The sequence below is a fragment of the Serinus canaria genome, chromosome 1, assembly GCF_022539315.1.
Source record: "Serinus canaria isolate serCan28SL12 chromosome 1, serCan2020, whole genome shotgun sequence".
NCBI classification, from domain to species: Eukaryota; Metazoa; Chordata; class Aves; order Passeriformes; family Fringillidae; genus Serinus; species Serinus canaria.
In genome coordinates, this window is record NC_066313.1 from 30,557,761 (window position 1) to 30,576,386 (window position 18,626).

At 39.5% G+C, this 18,626-nt stretch overlaps 1 protein-coding gene across 3 annotated transcripts in view; it reads right to left on the reverse strand.

The window, feature by feature from the left end:
* The window catches only part of TENM4 (teneurin transmembrane protein 4), a 593,501-nt gene that overhangs the window by 458,656 nt on the left and 116,219 nt on the right, over window positions 1-18,626 (reverse strand). The window lies entirely within an intron of this gene.

Here is an 18,626-nt window from a genome sequence, read left to right on the forward strand (position 1 = left end):
TGGTAACACTGGGTGCTGCTTGGCTTGGAAATGCAGGCCCCAGCGGCACACATGACAGCATTCCATAATGCAGAGAGAATTACTGCCTTCTCCACCTGTGAGTGGAGCTGGCACCAAAGTGTATTTGGAAGCTTTGTGCTTCCCTAATGGCAGTAAAGGAGTTGTCTCTTCTACATACAGAAAACACCAAGAGGCACATGATAACACACAATGATGGGTAGTCATCTCTTTGGAAAGGAGAATAAGAATTGTTTCCAAAATCAAAGAAACTCATGAGAAAAAAACACTGAGAGGTATAAAAGCAAGAAGGATTTTTCAGCTTCACAGTCCAGAGGAATATGTTTGTGTTTATCCCCTTGCTGTGGGGTTCAAATGGTGCTACATTGCAGCTCATCCAACTGGCATTTTCCTGAATACTGAGCACTGGCTGCAGAATGTGCAGATTTCACTGCAAGATTTTATCTGTGCAGTTGGAAGGCTGTTTGTGTGCATATTTCAAGTAATCCAAACTTCTTCAAAAATCAGTTAGTAAATTATACAGATAACCGTCTCAAGCCTGAGCTTGAGGGGTTAGGGGTTAGGGGTCATTTTTGGTTTTTTTAGGCTGCCAGGAGAGAACAAATATTACTTTCTCCGAACTGGCATGCATCCTCATAACAAGTCCTGGTGCTTTTTATTGACTAACTGGACTGTGACCCTTGAAGCTAGTACTTTGTGCTTAGAAACACACATAATGCTGCAAAGGGTTGGGAAATTACAGATTGTTATCAATAATTAGTATGATTTTTTTTTTTGCCATTTACTTAGCAAAAAGACAGAAAGAGCCTGGGTCAGTGGCAGTGGTTCAGGCTTGTCACTTTTCATCAGCTTAAGTGCTGAGAGCAGATGTGAATCAGGTTACAGCTAAAAGCTTTATACACCAGTATTCACAGCCAAGAGTGCATTGAATTTGGTTAACTTTTATACATTATGATTCCTACAAGGGGAAGGCTCTCAATGACTAAGAATCCATTTGAGGTAATGAGAGCTTTCTTGGAGCTAACTGGCTCAACTTTGTTAAGGAGTACATGCAAATAACCTGAATCCTGCTGAAAGCTATGCTGACAACTCAGTAGCACCCAGTACAGACAACAACAGACTACAACAAGCTTCAACTCACAGCATCATGCAGCTCATGTGAGCACCTCCGCCCCCTTTTTAAGCACATAAGTCACATTTGTTGATATTAATATCCAGCAGATGACTATCTAATAAATACAGCACTCAGAAAAACCTGTATATGCATGCAAAAGGGGGCTTACTCTCTGCAAAAGCTCTGTGAATGGACTCATTCCAAGACAGCTCTTCTAAATTTCCTGTCTCCATCCAACTGCTCAGTTAGCTGAAAACTAGTAATCATGCTTAGAAGATAAAGCGTTCTTGTATCTTCTGGGATGCAAATTCCCATTTTGCATTTGGAAGTGTTTGAGACTGGCTGCAAGAACATCCATCTGTTTGTTGCCAGAGCAAAAGGAGCTCCATACCTGTTATTAAGTCTTACACGTCATTTCCCAAATATGTTGCACTCTATGGGGGTGGCAGAAAGGCACTAGTCAACACCTAGATGAACTAATTTTTAACCATGTTTTTACATGGAGATCTGTGGATACACAAATCATGAGTCCAACGTGGTAATAGTATATTTTAAAGTGGTTCAAGACATGTAAAATTAATTTGGGATGATCTTTAAGGTCCTTTTAAATCCAAATGTTTCTAAGGTGCTATTAGGATGAGCCAAGGTCAGCCCCATAGATATGTTTTTGTTATCTGGCATATCCTTCCCACTCCAACATAAGAAATCACTCAGTCTGTGCAAAGACTTGCAGAAAGGCATGGAAAAAATACAATTTTTTTGGTAAAACAATATGCAGTCTGTATTAGCCGCCACATTTTAGAAAGCTCCCAAATGCAGCTGTCAAGCAAGAAATGCAAATAACAACTCTACCCTGTCTTAAAAGTAACAGCTTTCTAAAACCCTGTTGTCTGTATCATTTCCATGTTTCTTGTCTTTTAGTAACTCTATCCTACCATAAGAAAAATGTCAATTGTCTTCCTGTGCAAATCTAGGATTAATGATGTAAAGAACAGATGCACTACAGAAGAAACAGGCAGTAACATTTTGGTTAACATACTAAGTTGTAGCTAGGGTTTGAGACTGTATGTTAAAAGTATAGGAGAAAGAGATAAGGTTTCAAAAAACAGTCTAACGGTTCATGTTTTGTTCTGCCCAGTATGTAGAGACCTGAATAATGATGACTGCAAATATATACATGCACAAATGCACACAAACAAAAAGGAAGAAATGAAGCAAAATATTTGGGTCTCTTGTCAAGCTGCCACTGGGAGAGCTATGGCAATCACTGGCAGTGATCAAAGTCTCATCATATATTTTAGCTGTTAATAGCTGGACCAGTTCCAGCTTGTACTCTAATCCTATTGCCAAATTTGCTGATGCTGTAGAGAAGCCTGGTACATCTCAGGCAATCTGAATGTGAGCAAAGGCAGCAAGAAAAGGTTAACAGCATCAAAGGTAAATAAATCAGCAACTAAAAGTGCTAAAAGTCCTCAGTCTTCACGATTTGAGTGGGACACTGACCATGAGGCAGAGTCAGAAAAAAATAGCAGAAGCCATGGTGAAATAGAAATCACTTTGTTTTCTTCTGAAGTGTGTAGCTTTCATTTCAGCCCTGGTAGAGGAAGGGTGGATAAAGGGCCAGATTCAGACACCTGAAATTAGACCTCCACAGGAGAGGCAGGTGTCTTTCTACACTTCAATTACAGTCAGAGGATACCTAATCAGCACAGCCAGTGGAGTCTAGAAAGCCATTTGGCTGGTCAAATGCAGGTGTCTATCTCAGGGTCAGATAAATAGCCCTCTAGGCTTCATTGTCTGCATTGAATAGATCAAGTTTAAAAGGAACTTTGCCATCTAGCTCAGAATTCAATTCACAAGACACTAAAATTCATCTGGCTGAATGTGCTGATAAATCCGGCCCAACATTTATTTTTTTATATCTTTATTTATTTTGATGTGGTACTTTACAGGTCATGTTCACGCCCGCATTAAGATGTAGCAGTGAAGCAGCTCAGGTACAGTATATCTGAGACCATACAGCACCTTCCAGTACCTAAAGGGGCTACAAGAAAGCTGGAGAGGGACTTTTGACAAGGGCAAAGAAGGACAGAAGAGGAGGTAATGGCCTTAAATTTACAAAGGGCAGGTTTAAAGTAGGTTTAGATTAGACATTAGGAAAAGATTCTTCACTATGAGGGTGGAGAGGCACAGGCACAGGTTGCCCACAGAGGTTGTGGATGCCTCATCCCCGGTGTAGTTCAAGGTCAGTTTGGATGGGGACCTGAACAACCTGGTCTAGTGAAGGTGTCCCTGCCCATGACAGGGTGGTTGGAACAAGATGGTTCTTAAGGTTCCTTCCAAACCAAACCATTCTAGGATTCTATAGTTCACCTAAAGCAGCATTCTAACCATGATATTACAGGTGTCTCTGTCAATATTACAAGGCAGCCAAAAACTGCACACTGCCTTGATGGCTGTGCAACTGCAGAATTTCAGGAAGATAAAAAGCAATATGTTTTTCCCAAACTGAAAAACATTTCACGCATTTCTACATTCCCCTCATTCTGGTAATGCTCACTCTCTCCTTCATACTCATCTTCCAGCTTATCTTACTTTAATGAATTCCTCCCATGCATACTTACAGATATACAGATCTGAGATAGTAAGCCAAGGCCAGTGCAATGAAAGTGGAGTACTGAAACACAAGCACCTCTCCAAAATTTGTAGCAAACATGTAACACAATCAATAAAACCCATTTTACAACAATCTAAACCCTATTTATTGTATGTTAAGGGCTATTTTATTCAGCTGTCTTTTTTTCTTTCCCAAAGAAATCTCTTTGTAAAGAACAAAACCCAGCAACTTCTACAAAACAGATATTATTCAAAATAACCTGCACTCACAGCTTTTCATCTTTCCTCACCTTGAATCAGAAAAATCTCAAGTGAGAGCATATTATGTCCAAACAGATTGCTTGACCTCATCTAAAACAGTACACCAGGAGGAAATGAATGGAAATTGTCTTTATTTTTCATAAAAGCTTATTCTGTCCTTGAACAAAGTGCTAACATGGAAACATTATGCTCAATTAAATTGTTTATTTCTGTAAAGTCTCCAGGCCAATGCATTTTGTTATTGATTACGTGGAATCAAAGGCAGCATTTTTACAGGAGACAGAAAGGGCCAAAATTTGACCCCAAAGTGGTCATTTTATTTACACTTAAATTCCTAAATGTGCCAAACTCTGTGTAGTAATCAAAGCTAAACGACAAATTCCCACACCCCCTTATACTTGTACAAGTAGCTCCTATGAGACCCATACTATGGTTACACAGACTGGGAAAAAAGGTAGTGATTGAGAGGAGAGATGAACTCTCAAGAGTTCCTGCATACACGCCTGCATTTAAATCATTAAAAACCAGAAAAACTTTCTCCAAGCAATCATTTTTGTGCTCTATTTCTTCCAATACTTTTATAAAGAGGGTCATATGTGCCCTTTTCGGTAAGAAATGGAGCCCATTAAACCTGCTGAGGTGTAACACAACAGCAATGACATTGTTAACTCGAATAATCAGTTTGCAAAACACAACTTTCTTCATGGCATCCATTCCAATGTTTAAACAACCTTGTTGTTTTTCCACTGACATCAGTGTATGCTGAGGAGGTGTGAGAAAGAGAGCAAGTAGTGGGCAAAGTTTGGCCTATTTGCCAGAACAGCACCACAGAGCAAAAGACATTTGCACATGTCTTTTTGACTAAGTAATTTCACACCTGTCACAGGAGAGAGTCAAATACAATTCTTAAATCTTTGACATACCCTGAGGTTCCATCACTTCATCTCTCCTGAAACACAAAATTGTTCATTTCTCATTAATTGTCCTTTATGCAGAGAGTTTTCAATTAAATCGGGAGTAGTGTTACACTCCTTACTTTGTGATACTAGCCCCCAAAGATTAATAGATTGCTCGTAATTTCCCAATTGCCGTCTGTGTTCTATTACACTTTCATCATTTGGTCTGATTATGAGACCAAACCAGAAAGTGTCTCACAGAGAGTGGCAGTAGCCATCTGGATCCCTGGGGGAGCCATTTTGGCAGAAAGAATGGCTAACTCAGTCTGAATGCAATGACAAAACTAAAGTGATTGCACAGAAGCCTACAGCTCCATGGAGGATGCCATCCAAACTTAGGTTGCATTTACTAACTAACTCCTAAACAATGTCATACAACAAGGTGTCTTTGTGCACTATCAGCTCTGAGTGCTTCTGAGTTAGTGTGGGGTTTGCAGCAGTGTCAAAAAAAAGACTCAAAAGAAAATAAAAACCCTATAATTTTAGGAAAACCTGATTTTTAAAACTAAGCCTTCTGAAAAGACAATAGTAAATAAAGTAATTGGAATATACTTGCTTTAAAGAGTCACATTGTGTCACTAACCTGTTATACTTACTCCCCTGCTTTTACCATTGTTGTTTCATACTTGTACTCAATAAATACCATACGGGTGTCCTAACAAATATGCTAGTATTAATATACAAATATTAAGTCTGTGCTCTCAAATATTACAGATTTCAGAAAAAAAGTATGGTTTTATATTCACATTCTTGTCACCAAAAAATAGCTTTTTCAGGATGTTAATAAAGATAATTCATCCTTTAACCCTCTCGGGTTTGAAAATAATTCACCCTACAAAGAAGCAGAGCTGTCATAATCTCTTGCTGGGATCACACCAGCTGCCAAAGATCCAGTGATTATCCACCATTACCAGTGGTTCCCTCCAAGGCTCTGAAAGACTAGAGATATCTAACATAGCTCATGAACAATGATGTCCTTCACAACATCCATGTAAATTTTTCCAGGAAGACAAGGGTTTGATTTTGGGAAATAGTCCATGTCTTGATCTTTTTGTCCTGTGACCTCTGGGGCCTCCAGTGCAAGACAGCTATGGATGGACCTGTTTGACCAGGTGCAGAGGGGGGTCACAGATGTATCTGAGGGAGGGAGCAACTCTCTTATGAACACAGGCTGAGAGAATTTGGACTGTTCAGCCAATTCTCTTCAGGAGAAGAGCATGCTCTGGGAAAGACCTTACTGAGGCCTTTCAGTACTTAAAAAGGCTTATAAGAAAGACAGAGACTTTCTTTCCCCTTCCTCCTCCTTTACCTAAGTTTTTATTGTTGAGCAGAGCTCATGTGATATGGAATATCACTTTGGTCAGTTGGGGTTAGCTGCGTCCCCCTCCCAAGAGCCTAGCCTACTGGTGAAGGGGAAATACTGGAGAGACAGCCTGGATGATATAGAGCCCAGCTCAGCAGTAGTCATAGCACTGGCACGTTATCAGTACCTTTCTAGCTACCAAGCCGTAGCACTCTAAGGGATGCTGGGGGAAAAGTATCTCCATTCCAGCCAGACCCAATACAGCATCCAGGATTTTTATTTCTGGTATTTTAAATTTTGGTCCGTCTCAATTAAAATCAGTTAGAAGTCAATTTCACAGCTGTTGGTTTTTAAGATCTCACAAAAATGATAATTCACTTCTAGGCAATAATTTACTTCAGCACAGCAATTCCCAGGTTAAAGCTGACACATTTTTAAATCTCTCTCACTCTCCCTTCCTCAGATCCATCCTTCTGTAAAGCAGGGCTGTGGAAAGGACAATGATCTTTTTTCTTGAGAAGTATGGGAAGGAAGGAAACTACAGATCTGTTTAACTCACCCACAGCCACATCTCACTGAAATTAGTTTCCAAGTATAAGGTGAACAGGAGGTGTCTGTGCCCTGTCCATTGAAATCTGAGCCCTTCCTGTGCTTCACTTTGTCTACACTAATGGCATCTCATGGAAAGACAAGCCTGAATGCAAGACATTCGCAGACTGGAGCTTCAGAGGGTTTTTTTTTTAATGTGAAATCTCATTTTTCTTGGTTAAAATATTAGGACTATATTTACATTTTGAAACCTATCCTAAGCAACCTCCTGATGGATCAGAACAAGATTGGTCCTCTGGTGAAATTTATTTTTTAAATAAAAGTTGAAAAAATTGTGCTCAAAAGCTTAGACACATTTTAAAGTGGATAATTAAACTCAATTGCCCCCATGGGAGGTGGCCTTTAGTGCAAGTTGGTTGTCAGTACAAGTCTATTTAATATATTGTATGTTATTTCTTTCAGGTTTATTTGGTTTATATTGGACTGCACAGAATTAAAAATAGATGGGATAATAGGCATTACCTAAAGTTAGGTACTTGGATTGCTCACAGGGGTGAGAAAGATGGTGAAGAGGAGTATTACACCCCAGACCCCAAATCCAGCCAGAGGCCACACCTTGATGATGCAGAGCACTTCTGGAATGCAGACATGAGAGGGATGCCATGGATCTTGGTTTGCTTCTCCAAGGAGAACAGGAAGACATGCCCATATCCAGTGGAATCCAATTCATACATCTTTTTAGAGCAAATCTAAGCCCAGAATTGCAAAATTTGAAGATTGAATCATTAGCTCAGCTGGTATATTACTGACTTCTGGTAAATCTCAAGCTTATCTTTCCTCTGGGACAAAATTCAGTTTATTTGTATAGCAAGTAGCAAAATGATGCCTTGATCTCAATTAGTTGCTAATGTTATATGAACACACATCTTTAATAACCACAGTCTACAGAGGCCTGACAAAGGGTCAGGTAAAAAGAATCTGGATTTAGCTGAAGCCTGATAAAGCTCTGTTTCCAATACCAGGTCTAAACATTACCCAAGTTTACCTTCCCTCTCCTAAAGACCATGCTTTCAACACTAATGAATTAGCACAGCTCCCACAAAGCTAGTGGGATTATGCACGTACAGCACTAACTGATAATTGAAGCACATCCATTTTCTTCAACATTATTTTCACATCTTTTCCCCGATGACTGGCTCCCACTTATTTCTACATAAGTTATTAAAGTAGATCATATGCTACCTGCCTTCAACCTTACCCTCCATTACCTATGTTCAACATGGTTAGTTTTGAAGAGGTGTACAACTGTAATTAATGTATTCCCAGTCATCTACTCAACATGGAGGCAGCCTTTGTTTTATTTTGTAAGGCATTCCGTGCATCAAAGTAACTTTTCATGCAAATTATCAATTACTGTATCACAGTGTATCACTTGCAAAGTACTTTTAGAAGGTGAGACATGAATGCCACTGTAGAAACATTTCTCATGTATTCCTGATGTGGACAAACATGCCTTAACTGCAGCTCACTAGTAAATTTTAAAAAAAAGCACCATTTCAAAGAGTCAAGCATCTGCCCAATTCCAAAGGACAGCATCTGAGCACTTAAACAAAAACACAGCAGGGAATTTAATCATGAGAAAACTGAAGTGAAAGAAGGTTTTGTATGGGTAGAGCTAGTTTTAGCTCTTTCATGGCAAAAATAAAGGGGTCAGAGAGATCAAGAGGTCACCCATTCATGGGTTAAAAAAAAAAAAACAAACCAAAAAAAGAACTTTTCTATAATCTACTATGCAGTGCTAGGAAATGTCCAGATCAGGGTTTCCCCATCCTGAATTCTACCCACCTCTAAGGATAAAGAAAACAAAATCCTTGGGCTTCAACCTCCCAGCCAGCTTTTATCATAATCCATATTATTCACAAAATAGACTGGAGGTGACTTATGTGGTGACCTCTCACCACAATTCAAAACGAGTCTTAATGAACTAGGGTAATTCATTCCTCTGGCAAAGCTTATGAGATAAGGCAAGACTGCACTGGTGGGCTCAGCAGACTGAAATGTTAATCTTTTGTAGTCCCTGCTCCAGAGGACCCCCAGGTCAAATCCTGGTGCTGCTGAGAAGTAGAAGTGCCTTTGTTTGGAGTTGGAGAAGCATGGTTCTTGATTTCAGTGGTGCCATTCACTCTGCAGAATGTAGTGCGCGTGTGTGATAGTAAAAACAGCCTGTAAAGTTATTTAAAACCATACAACAGAACTTTCTGCTGAAAGGTAGAGAACAAAGGCTTAAAATAAGAAAAGGAGGAAAAAAAAAAGAAAAAAGAAAAAAGAAAAAAAGAAAAAAGAAACAAGAAAAAAGAAAAAAGAAAAAAGAAAAAAGAAAAAAGAAAAAAGAAAAAAGAAAAAAGAAAAAAGAAAAAAGAAAAAAGAAAAAAAAAGTGGGGGGGAGATATTTAAGGAGTCTGAAACAAAAAAGACAATAAGGCTGTGGTCCTAACTTGCACTTCTGGCCCTTGTCCTCTTCTCTGGGTCATTAAAAATCCACGGTGACATTGCTTCAAGAGTTAGAAACTCCAAGCGGAATGGCTTTGATTATTCATTACAAAACAGGAATACATACCATTTCACCCTACTGTAGCAGCAAAAGTATGATTTATCTTATCAAATGTGAAAGGATGTAAACATCTCTCATTTTCTCTCTTTCCTGCTCCTAGATAAGCTAGCTGCTTCTGAACTCCAGTGTACAGAGCAGTCACTGGGATTTCTTCCTTTGAATCAGTAAAACAGAGATGTTGAGAAAGATAAGGATCTGTTTAAAGTTACAGTGGAAAAGTATGGAGGAAAAATTGGTCTGAAATTCACAGATTTCAAGTTCCTGCCTTAGTTTTCCTGCTTGTGCTTTTCTTTGTCTTGGTCCTGGCAGCATTTGCAAGACAGCAAAACCAGTGAAAAGGTCTTTGGACATCTGACCAAAAAAAAAAACCAAACAAACCAAGTAAGAAGAAAATTAAAAATTGCAGGCCTGAATGTAAATAAAGTAATGGAGAAGAGTTAGCAAGGTAGGTCTAAGAGACTTCCTGGGAAAAGAGTGGACATAAAGTTAGAAAAGAGTTTTAAACTGATTAAATGGTTTTCTACTCTCTATCTCTTTTTCAAGAAGATAGCATGGTGGATGTACACGGGAAATAGAACTTCTCTAATAATGTAATAGCAGACTCTAGACTGCTGTAAAATTATATTTAGGTGGAGAAAATATACCTGGGAACTGCTCATAGGCATCCTGACCTCAGCAAGTTCATCCTGGATGCAGCACACTTGCGGCCAGCAGAGACCAGCCTCCTGGCCAAGTCCAGGACTAGAGTTAAAAGACTAGAGAAAAAAAATCTTTCTTTTTCTTAAGTTATGGTGAAATTTCTGATATACTGTAATTGGGTTGGAATGCTGGGCTGTAGGCTGACCCCAGTGAGATAAGAATGTGTGGTAGGAGCTGCTTCAAACTACTGACACATTTCTAAATTTATTAGAAAATTATTCTGGTATTGAGAACTGCAGATGGACTTCTGCCTTTGTGCTCGGGGTGATGAAAGACCAGTTCTGAGATCCCCTCAGTATACAGTGTTTTAAAGCATTGTCTCTTTTGGTTTTTTTCTTGTTCTTCTTTCCATGTTGAACTTGAGACTGCTTGAATGATGAACCACACAAAACACAATTAACTGCCATGGAAACTACTCCGTTTTCAGCTCAATGTGATCAACTCACTTGCACATTATTGTTGTTGTTACTATTATTGTTATTAATATTTATAAGTAGAGTATGACTAATGCACCTGTGGATGTGTGGATATTGTATGGCATGGAAAGGCAATTTGGCTTTAGTTATAATGTTACATTTTTCACCCTGACCTAATTTCTGAAAAGGAGAAAAGAGAGAAAGATTGTTTCCAGACAAGAGCAAATTCTGGGTTGGGTTTGAATAGGGGTGAAAGCCACATGACATCAGAGAGTCCACAGGATCCGCTCAGTGGAAACCTCAGTGACGAGCCACGATCTCTCATGCAGGTGCTTGGATTGGGTAACTAGGAGAGCAGGTATAAGGACCATGACAGAGGGCAAAGGTCATCCACCTCCAGAAAGAGAAGTTCCTCCAAATATATTGTCAATAATCTTACAATAGTGTATCCTGCAAACACATTGCATCCTTGCATGCATCCTTTACAAACAGGAACAAGATTTTAAAAATAATTATTCTTTGTCTTTTCCCCCTTGTAATAATATCTCTTTTTTACTCACTGGCACAGCTCACAGACTTCCCAGGCGTGATCCTGCAACCAATTCATCAATGGAGATACAAGCAAGACTGAAAATTGAACTTGAATGCTGTATTAAGAAGGCTCACCACTTTACTTTGGGGTAATTAAAGCTACTCATGGTTAGATTTGTGCAACAACTAGAGGCTTGATTTCAACAAGTTGATAATATTCTTTTGTGGCCAAGCATTTGGAAAATATTTTTGCTGTGATACCAACTCATGTCAATGCAAGCTTGTCACCTAAGTTTGAAGAATACTTCTGCTCTGAAGGCTGCATTCCTATAAAATTATAGGGAAAGCATTTTCTCCATTACTTTTTTTAGTTGGATCCGCAATGACTTTTATCAAAAAAGAGAAATGAAATCGGTAAAGTACAAAAGAAGATCTACCATGGAGAAATATACTTGGTGAGCTCAAATAAAACACACAGCTATGTTATCGCAGAGTAAACCCCTATAATTATACCCATTCTTTTATTTCCTACAAGTTTGCACATTACAGTTTACTAAACCAAAAGGCCAGATCACTCAGCTACCTAGATCCCTTGCACTCTACTTAGCCAAGGGTGAAATTATTTGAAATTCAATGGTAATATGCTGATTTACAAGTAGATCTTTCTCAGAATATCATAGAAGTCTCTTTTGCTTTTCAATGAAGGGTGATTAGATTTAGATTAGAGATTGTATAGAAACATAGATAAACAGTTGCCATGGCCTTTTCTTAGATCATAAAAAATAATCGGATTCGGGGTTAGTTTTCTAAAAAGAACAATCTGCAGGAAGAAAAATAAAGGAGCATCTTAAGCTGCTGTCACCACACTCTAAAGTGCCCACACAATAGGTTCACTTCAGAGTGAAACCAGTTCTCCTTTTGGTTCATTTGCTGACATTGTCTGATGGGCAGCTTTGCTCTTTGCAAAGAACGGTTCAAAATCCTGAGTGAAAGGTTCAGAGCTGGACGGAGCAGACAATCACTCATCCATTTCAGGATCACAAAATTCAGGCACCTATGTGGCTTGTGAGCAACTGAAAACTAGGATGTGAGAAAGGCAGCTTGCTCCTGGAGCAAGTGTCTGAACTTGGGCCCCCAGAAGTATTTAACCAGAAATCTGCCTAGAGGGTCTTTTTGCCATTTGTCTTTTCTGCTTCTCTCTGTCTCTGAAAGGGTTTCTTTTTGATGAATGATTGCTATCTGTCACCATTCCCCTTCAGGTGAAACATTATGCCCTTTAAACAGCATTGATCAAAGACCAGGGAATAAAATAAAAGAAGGAGAGAAAATACCTCTGTCCAGAAGTGTTGGAAATCCAGGAGAGCAAATCTGGGTATAGCTCACTGGTTAGTTATTGAAAACACAAGACTTAGCCTTAAACACCCTTGAAGCATCACATTTAACTTCTGCCTGAATAACCAATGGAGGAAGATGCCAAAAGAGCTGCTGCCTTAATAGGAGTGCATTTGTGACCAAATGAAGAGCTATCTCTGGATACCAGGGTTTTGTGTGAGCAGAGCACTCATATAACATCTGAGTATCTGGGCTGCTGACCCAAAAAGTAAGATGCTGTCTTGTGCTCTTGTTCCCATTGTCTACCCTCCCTTACTCAAACACCTTATTAGAAAACATTACCCCTGACAGAAAGTTTACATAGATGTTAGAGGCTCAGACCACAGAGATCTTGAAGTGAGCTAAAGTCAAAAAGCTGTTGCTAAAATGTTATCTAAAGAAAAAAAAAAAAAGGCTTTGAGCATTAAATCTGCTTATTAATGTCTAAGGTCCTCTTTCAGTAAAAAAAATATATGTATATATCTGTTGAGTTTCTCTTGCGTGAAGGCTAACAAAAGAACAAGCAAAGTGAGCAGGACTTGGCATAAATGTGCCCCAGTGACTGTGCTCACTAGCAAAATCAAATTTTGTCCACTATCAAATTGCTGGGATCAGCTAAGAATGATGAGCTAGGAGCTAGACATTCCATGAAGAGCTAGTAATATACAAACCCATATTTCCATATTTTCACTACAGAACCTCTAAAATAAAGAGCTGGATCTTTTTGCTGGTTATTCTGATCCCAGAGAGACTCTTTAGCATGAGTGCTTCTAATTCATAGTCCCAGCAAAAAAGTTATGAGCTGAAGTAACAGGAAAGCTGTTGTACCACTGCTGTCCTTTGAGGCAAGATAAATGGTACAGAATGTTCCCTTCCTCCCTAAGGCCTCCCTACCTGATTGAGAAGTCAGTTCAGTGTGTTGCCTCACTCACTAAATTGCCACTTAGAGGAAGACACAGTTAAACATGGTCACCACTGGAGATACGCCTCCTGCGAAGTGATGAAGCCGTCAGGTGGCCACTAGATAAGCCAGCTAAAGAGGGTCAAGAAAGCTGTCCTCCACTTGATAGCAGCATCTTAATAGCTTTCTAAAAACAGTAGGCCATCAAGTACCCAGACAATTTAATTTCACTTCTCAGCTGGAAAATAAGTACAGTACTTAGCTTCATTCAGGAAAGAGAGGGAAAAGGAGAACTCATCTGCCCATTGATTCATTTGTTCACTCATTACCTGTGTTAACTCCAACCTAGTGTAAGCTTCAAACTTTCAGGAAACTTTCTATGCCAATATGCGATGACACTTTACCATGAGTATTTTCCCTGACACCTTTGTAAGCTCTTAGCTTGCTTGGCTGCCTTGTTATGCTACAGGAAATGTCTCTGCAGCATTCAGAGATGATAGTAAGTGCATAAATGTATTCCTTCTATTCTACCTAGTAATGGTACAGTTAATAACATGGATGCATTTAGTGGACACCTCTATCTTCTTAAGCTCATGAAAAAGTCTGGTGCTGAGTTAGTTTTCCAATTTTACACAGATTGCAAGAAAGTGTGAGCCACTTACAATCCTCCAGAGTTTCCTGCAGACTTACACAGACACAGACACACTGTTCAATTATATTCTCTAGTGAATGGTTAAATAAAAATCTGGAAGAGGTCCAGATTTTCCCAGCTTCTTCACAAATTGTTCAGGAGAGACATTTTTTCATTTTGTCATTATCTGGATTGGGATGATACTTCATTATGCAAACAACAGTGTTAGGAGATTTGTGTACCTTTTTTTTTGGTGTAGATTTAGAAAGTTGCCAAATGACTAAGATAAAGCAGAGATTTGCTTTCTGCCTTGCTCAATCTTCATCAAAATAGGACTGCAGTCCCAGAGTATAACCACAGTAAAGAACTCAGCCATAAGACTCCCCACAGCAAAGTCACTGACTGCTGTCAGATTAATGTGCACTGGCACGAGGGCAACAGACAGTCTGGAGTGGCAAGAGCAAATCTGTGATTTATCTGCCAAATTTAGGACGTGTTGTATATAGTGACCTATAGTAGTATTTGAAACATCTTTAGCTCCAGTGATGCACTTTAGTAAGTGCTTTGGTATGGCTACACTCTTCAGCCCTGCATACTAGATTTGATAAGCTGAAGACATGTCTATAGGTCTACAACTACATGGAGACTCCATCAGTGCTGGGGATGCATGGCATTTTACCGCAAGAAATAATGGTTCTAACTTGTCTTGATGAAACTGTTTTGACTGGTCAATGAAAATCTGTGTGGTAACTGAAAAACTTTAATAATGGTTTTAATTATTAGTGTGATCAGAATTGTCCCTTTCAGTTTTCTAAGCTACAATACATGATTTTTCAAATCACTGAATGCTAATGCTTTCAAGTAAGAAAGTCTGGAAATCCCTTAAAGTGCTCCCACCAATGTTGTACTGCCAGAGTCTTTTATATTCTGTGCAACTTCACAGGCAAAAATCTCATCAAGGTACCAAATTAAACTGTCATGCTGCTCTGTGACTCCTGAACTACTGGCACGCCCCAGCTGTAATGCATGTTATTAATGACACCAAGCTGTCGGGAAAACAGTTTCCAGGTCATATTGTAAAGGCAGCTAATTGGTAACAATGAATGACAGATTTCCTTTAAAGTTCTGGAAATAACTGGATGCAAACAATGCCACATGATGCAAAATATAGAGACAGACAAGATTAATACTTACTTTTGTCACAGTTGTACCTCTCACTAAGACCCTTCTAAAAAGCCAAACCAAAATATTTGCAGACAACCTAAAGCATTCAAATGCTTCACTTTCCAGACAGGAATTAGTTTGCAGGCAGCATAACAGGAGAATGAATAAATAATGTGGGTCATGGTTGATTATTATTGTTAATCTATAATAACTAGCTAGCCAAACATAAAGTAAAGGTTAAATTTCCAGAGGTGTTGAGATACTATTGATAGATTCACTTGCTTAAATTAAGACCACCAAGCTTATACTTCAGATTCCCTCTTTAACCTTTGGAGAAACAGAGGCACTGCTGGGACATAATTCATCACATCTGCAACAGTTGTGAACAATGCCTCCTTTAATAGTGCCTCTTCCTTAACACCAAGCCTAAATATAGACCAAAGTGCTAAGCATAGATGGAGACTTTGAAGATTAAGCAAAATGAATCACATTTTTTGAGAATGAAAGTCACATAAGAGCAGCCTGTCCAGAAAGATGGGTGGAAGGGTGCACTGCATATGCACCAGGTCATTAAGTCGGGGAGCCAAACTGTCCCAGGCTATGACTTCTTCCTTAGTGGGTACAGCTTCATGAGCCAGAAAAACAAAAACCCACATAAAGCACTGTTCAAATGGCTTCTGTTTAGTGTTCATCTTATTAAACTAACCTGCTACCAATTTTGCATTCTAAGGAGTAATGTATAGCCCTCTGGGATCTGCCTTTCAGGCAGCCTCCAGGGACAGGGCAGACACTTGGGATTTGAACATCTCCTGTGATAAGTACTGAGCAGGATGCCTACATTCCATGAGTGCTTCTAGTTTGAAGACAGGAAGGGATTTAAGCAGTACACAGGTGTAATCATATCACTCTGCAGCAGGGTGAATCTCATCCTTGGTGCCTCAACTCATCATCTGCAAAATGATTCAGAGATGCGCAGGCTGTAAGGCCAGAGGGCTCTGTCTTCAGTCCTTCACAACACACAGAAAAAACAGCTATTCCCAAGAGGTGGATTAAACCTTGTGAAAGATAGCTAATCTTGTTTTAAAGAACCAGAATGATAATAAGTCTAACACCAGTCCTGGCAAGGTGTTCCAGTACTTATTTATCCTCACTGCCAGAAAATTGCACTTTCCTTCAAGGTTGAATTTAACTTTGTATTCCAGCCAATGAATCATGTTATGCCTTGGTTTTCAAGACCAAGAAGACCTCCCTATCTAAAAGTATATCTGGGCATTGGTGTCTGCATATGAAAGCCAAGCCCTTGTCAATTTGCACTGGGATGAACAGCAGAAGGTGATTCTGTAACCTCTGTATCGTATAGGGTGTCTCCCTGAACCTTGTTTTTGGGCTTTCTTGCAATTCTTTGAAGTTTTCATTCACTGCTCTTCAACTCAGTTGAGGAGAGACAGGACAGGATGACTGCAGGGCACCCTGGGCTTGGTGCACTCATGAGGGTTCTTGTGGATATGGGAATGCTTGACCTCCAGCAAGCAGAACGAGAACTCAACTTGGCTGTTGGGTTTTGCTTTGCTGCCTTAATAACTGCTGTATGTCTCCACCTAATCCTCATCAGGGCCAGCTCTCTTCCAGTAGAACTACACAACTCTGTCTGCTTTAAAGCAGATGACTTGGTCTGCACAGAGATTTCTGAATTTAAACTACCTCTTTGTCAGATTTTAACTGTATATGATTTATTCCCTGGCTCCCTGAGATCCAGATAGTAATTGCTATATTGTATGTTGATTTTTTAAAAAGAAGTATGTATCCGGCTTAAATTTACTGCCACACACTCTCACTGGGTAACTTCTGGTCTTGTTTTTAAAACCAGATTCCTGACATGTTAAATGGAAACTGTGTACACAGTAGAAAACCTATGCTACATAAGTTCAACTAATTATATGTCTCCTCTGTCTGAATTACTGTTTCAATCTTCTTCCTCTTACACAGAAATTCTCTCCTCAACTGGAGCCAATTTCATAATTACTCTTTTACTTGTGTTGCATCTCTCTGAAGTTAATACTGAAAAAATGCAAAATTATACCATTATTTCACAAAATTTAAAATATTTACAGAATTATAACATACAATGTAATAATTTCTTGCCGTTTTGACTACCTTTGATCTATTACTAGAGAAATTTCCAGTGAATTTTGTGCAGAATCTTTTCTTTTTTACTGGGGAGCTAGTTTGCAGGCAGTCAACAATCAGGTAATACATCAGGAAAATTTGAAAAAAATTGCAATCAGCTTTCTCAGATTAAGGTTGTTTAAGAGCATTGAAGATCAGCCTTGGTTGCAAATAAAATTGTGAAACAAAGTGACAGCAAAATTGTAGAAATAATGCATCCTAACATGAGTATGGATATGTGTAGCCCCTCTACTCCATTTTGGTGAGACTCCACCAGAAGTGCTTTACTTGGCTCTGGGAACCTCAGCACAGAATAACATCAACCTGTTGGAGCAAGTCCAGAGGAGGCCACAAAGCTGATCAGAGGGCTGGAGCACCTCTCCTATAAGGACAAGCTGAGAGAGCTGAGGCTGGTCAGTCTGGGGAAGATTCTGGGGAGACTTTAAGACTCCTTCCAGTACATAAGTAAACTCCAAGAGAGCTGGAGAGAGAATTTTAACATGGGCATGGAGTGATGGAGCAAAAGGGAATGGTTTTAAACTAGGAGATATTTAAATTAGATATTAAGATGACATGCTCTATTGTGGTGAGGCATGAACAGAGGTTGCCCAGAGAAATGACAGATGCCCCACCCCTGGAAAAGTTCAAGGCCAGGTTGAAGGCAACCCTGGCAACGTAGTCCAGTGGAATGTGTCCCTGCCCATGACAGAGGCTTTGGAACGGGGTGACCTTTAAAGGTCTCATGCAATGCAAACCATTCTGTTATTCTATGATTCTTTAAGGTCAGAATATGGTAGGTTTTTGCATAAGAAGGAGCGACACTTCTAGTGTTTTATCACCTGAGTAAGATGGGAGGGGGAGGAGAAGGGCACAAATGATAAAAAGAACTGTCCCTGAAGAGTTATTCATCAGTTAGATGAGATCACATCTGCAAAATCTGCAAGGTAGCAATTCCTGGGACATGCTGACAGTAACACAAACCTTACTGGGGCCCTGAAACTCTAATCAGCTTCACAACACTGTGGCTGAGCTGCACATGCTGTGCCTTGCAACAGCAACCCATGGGCACAGTGGTGGGTGATTCTCCAACTGCTGATACAGCACTGCAAGACAGTTTTTGGAAAGGCAGGATGAAAAAGGAGACAGTGGATAAATATATAAATAAAACCTGAGGAAGACAGTCTGAAGGTTTGATGACCAAATTAGGCTACACATTGTAACTAGCAAAAGAATGCTTCCAAGTCACAGCCTGTATAGACGTATGTGAAAAAGAGGAGACAAAGAGGGAAGACAGAAAATATTAAAATGGCAGAGGGAAT